The sequence below is a fragment of the Psammomys obesus genome, unplaced genomic scaffold (assembly GCF_907164565.1).
Source record: "Psammomys obesus unplaced genomic scaffold, mPsaObe1.curated_primary_1811, whole genome shotgun sequence".
Classification (NCBI taxonomy): domain Eukaryota; kingdom Metazoa; phylum Chordata; class Mammalia; order Rodentia; family Muridae; genus Psammomys; species Psammomys obesus.
The window spans coordinates 3984977-3989431 of record NW_026594216.1 but is presented as its reverse complement, the minus strand read 5'-3'; the positions used below and the strand labels follow the sequence as shown (position 1 = coordinate 3989431).

The 4455-nt window shown below is 38.9% G+C and overlaps 1 non-coding gene across 1 annotated transcript; it reads right to left on the bottom strand.

The window, feature by feature from the left end:
• Window positions 1–4104: 4104 nt before the first annotated feature.
• Window positions 4105–4211, bottom strand: LOC129684937 (U6 spliceosomal RNA). Its single transcript, XR_008721418.1, has one exon. It is a non-coding gene; the product is annotated as a U6 spliceosomal RNA (small nuclear RNA).
• Window positions 4212–4455: the final 244 nt, after the last annotated feature.

Genomic DNA, 4455 nt, shown 5'->3' with positions numbered 1-4455 from the left:
AGAGCAACAGAACCAGATAATTTGAACACAGGGGTCTTCCCAGAGACTCATACCCCAACCACGTACCAGGCATGGAGATGGCCTAGGGCCCCTGTGCAGATGTGGTCCATGGCAGTTTAGTGTCTAAGTGGGTTACATGGTGATGGGAGGAGGGACTGCTTCTGGCATAGTCTGGTTGGCCTGCTCTTTCATCACCTCCCCCTGAGGGGAGGGCCGCCTTAATGGGCCATGGAGGATGACAATATGGTCACTTCTGATGTGATCTGGTGGACTGGGATCGGAGGGAAGGGGAGGAGGGCCTTCCCTATTGGTGGACTTGGGAAGGGGCATGTGTGAGGGGGGGAGGGAGAGGAGGACTGGGAGGGGAGGAGGGAGGGGCTTATGGAGAGATGCAGGGTGGATAAAGTATAATTAATAAAAATTTAAAAAAAAGAAAAAAAAAGAACCTCATATAGTCTTCATACACAGATTCTTTTCCTCAAATTAAAATTCAGTAAAGACTGAAAAAAAAGATGTAGAAGTTTTCAACAAACAATGCTGGAAAGTGTGATGAGCAGACAGTTTCTATCAGGTAATCTCCTGATGCCAATTAATTTACATATATGTTCACTATTATACCTTCTAAGAATTTCACTGCTGAAGGCTGAAACTGAATGCCCTGCTTTTTATTCCCACAGTAGAATGCACACCAGGAATAGGTTTCATCATCGGGATTTAACTGGACACACTAACTGATCAGGAACCAGAGAAGATGGTTTCATGTTATCCTAGACCATCCCAAAGGTGGTTCTGCTTACTTTTATGCCTCCACCCACTACATGCCAACCAAACATCTCCCATTTACTCATGTAGCAATGAAAAATACCAAAATACATTTTTAAACACCCGTTTTATAACAGCTATACAAACCCTGGCAGAGAATCATTGAGTAAGATGGTCTTTTTCTAATTTTATGACTGTTCAATCTACCAATATTGATCCCTCACCACCCAAAAAGGAAGAAAAGAAAAGAAAAAAAGAATAAAATGAACATTCTTATATTTTTCTCAAACAGAGACATCAAAGTTCCTAGGTATCTAATGTTGAAGAAATGTCAGTTTTTAGGTAACTTATGTTTTGATAAGCCATGCAAATTTAAAAACCCGAACAATAGATGAAAACAAAGCTCTGAGTGCCACTGGGGGGCTGAGTGTTGTTTATTAATAATGTTGATTTAGAGTGAAGAACATTATCAGAGATTTGACATTTCTCTCTTGAGTTACTATCTTCAATTTCTGCTTGATTGCTTCTAATCTCTGGGTTCTAAAGTAAATATTATGAATATCCAAAATTCCCTAACCAAATATTCAAAATATCCTTATCTCCATGAAATACTTTCACACATCTGGCCAGGTGCATTATTATACAGAGTTACCTTTGGAGACATTATTTGTAGAATAATGATTAAGTGTTTATAGTACTCAAATTTTTTTCATGTGCATCCTTTTATTGATATGTAGGATAATGTAGAGAAACACTGTCAACAAGCAAAGGAAATTTGGGCAACTAGAGAAAGGTACCACAGGTACTTGGGCTAAAACTGAGAGAAGACTATCTAAAGATAAAATTACAAGCAGAAAAAAAAATAAAACGTTTTTAATTTTAATTTTTATTTGTTTATATTAATTACAGTTTATTCACTTTGTACTCCAGCTGTAGCCCCCTCCCTTGTTCCCTCCCATGCCCACTCTCCCTCTCTCTTCTCCTATGCCCCTCTCCAAGTCCAGTGATACGGGAGGTCCTCCTCCCCGTCCATCTGATCTTAGCCTATCAGGTCTCATCAGGACTGGCTGCATAGTCTTCCTCTGTGGCCTGGTAAGGCTGCTACCCCTTCAGGAGGAGGTGATCAAAGAGCCAGCCACTGAATTCATGTCAGAGACAGTTCCTGTTCCCCTTCCTAGGGAACCCACTTAGAGACTGAGCTGCCATGGGCTATATCTGTGCAGGGGTTCTAGGTTATCTTCATGCATGGTCTTTGGTTGGAGTATCAGTCTCAGAAATGTCCCCTGGGCTAAGATTTCTTGGTTCTTTTGACTCCTTGTAGAGCTCCTGTCCTTTCCAGGTCTTTGAAAAGCAAACTTTAAGCTATTTGATAGCTAGCTAATCCAATAGCAACAGCAACTTTTGTTATTGGGAAATTAATGTGGCTTTTAATTCTAAAAGGTTTACAATGTTTTGACTTGATTCCATAGTTTTTCTTGCCACATATAATTTAAAACACCTTGAAGACAAAGTGTGATGGAATACTATTGAAGTTTAAGAAAAAGCTTTGATCTTCCATTTTAAAAACACCTGTATTGAATGGTAGAATAGATCTTTTAAAATACTTTCAATTAGAGGAAACCTCAAGTATCTACAGTAGCATGTGTATAGGATGTAGTCACATGCTGTCATTACCTAATTTCACAAGGCCTATTTGTCCTTTGACTACATTCTGTCTTGAATTGTTGTTTCTGAGCCTAGCTTTTAATGGCTGAGTCAACTCTCCAGCCTGACATTTGGCTCTTAACAAGCGTCAGTCACGAAGACCCACCCACGAAGTCTGAACACAGGGTGGATAATCACTGGATTTCTTTGGTCTCTGAATAATAAATAGGGGAAAGATTAAGACATTAAACAGAGGCATTGAGTTGCACATATCCAAATTCTTTCCCATCTCCAAACACCTCAACAAAACAATGACAAGTAGAGTTCTTCCAGCCACCATTCCACAGGGATGAAGACTGTTGGAGAAAGAATACACCAAACAGTCTCCGAAATCAGAAGGTGACATCATTACATAACGATCACAAATGGGAACAGAGAAAATCCACATACTAATCGCATTTGCAGAATTTGAGGATGGAAAGCTGTCCTGTACTGGTATCAGTCCTCCATCATCTCCAGCTACAAGATCCGTCTCTGCATAATGCAGCTACACCAAGATAAAAGTCATGAAGATCACCGTTTCTTCAGTCTCACCTCTGGCAGATGATCCTAAAAAGAAGCTCACAGCAGAGTCGCCTCCAAGTCCCTGACTCTAGCTAGGCTTTCCTTCCCCAGCCTTGAATGCGAGACTAATGAGTCAAGCCACACATCTCAGGGAAACACCTAATGTAAACAGAGACAAAAATCATTAAAAAGGGAGCAAAATCTGATGGCTGGGTGGAGTGAGGAGAGCATTTAAAAATATGTTTTAAAAGTACAAAGATTATATATGTAAATATTACAATGAAATCCATTTCTCTTTAGGGTATGCAAAAATTTAATAAATTAAAAATATTATGTCCTGTAAGTGTTTCTCTGCCATTTTATATTCCTCTACAGAGAATTCTCTGGTTAGCTCTGTACCCCATTTTTAAATTTCATTACTTGATTTGTTGCTCTTTAACTTCTTGAGTACTTTATATATTCTGGATATTAGCCCTCTGTCAGATACAGGGTTGGTGAAGATTCATCCCCAATCTGTAGAGTGTCGTTTTGTTCTGATGACAATGTCCTTTGCTTTACAGAAGCTTTTCAGTTTCATGAGGTCCCATTTATTGATTGTTGATGTTAGAGCCTGTGCTGTTGGTGTTCTGTTCAGGCAGTTGTCTCCTGTGCCAATGAGTTCTAGGCTCTTCCCCGACTTAGTGTGTCTGGTTTTATGTTGAGGTCTTTGATCCACTTGGACTTCAGCTTTGTGCAGGGTGATAAATATGGATCTATTTGCATTTTTTTTGCATGTAGACATCCAGTTAGACCAGCACCATTTGTTGAAGTTGCTGTCTTTTTTCCATTGAATGGTTTTGGCTTCTTTGTCAAAAATCAAGTATTCGTAGGTGTGTGGGTTTATTTCTGGGTCTTCTTTTTTTGTTTTTTTGTTTTTGTTGTTGTTGCTTTTAGAAATACACAAAGATTTAATGCAATAGAAATATGGATTATAAACCAAGCTGTATATGGTTTATAATTTAAGGTAAAAGTCACAAATGTTTAGTAACAGAATATTCAAATATTTTCTGAATGCCTAAAAATATTTCAACCATTCTCTCACCATATACTAAAAAATAATGCTATAGTGAACTATAACAACATATTGCTAATGAAAAAAATATTGAACGCTTCACGAATTTGCGTGTCATCCGTGCGCAGGGGCCATGCTAATCTTCTCTGTATCGTTCCAATTTTAGTATATGTGCTGCCTAAGTGAGCACTATTTCTGGGTCTTCTATTCGGTTCCGCTGATCCTCCTTCCTGTTTCTATGCCAATACCATGCAGTCTTTATTACTATTCCTCTGTAGTACAAGTTGAGATCAGGGATGGGGATACCTCCAGGCTCTCTGTTGTTGTAGTACAGGATCGTTTAAACAATTCTGGGTTTTTTCTTTTTCCATATGAAGTTGAGAATTGCTCCATCAATGTCTGTAAAGACTTGCGTTGGTATTTTGACGGGAATT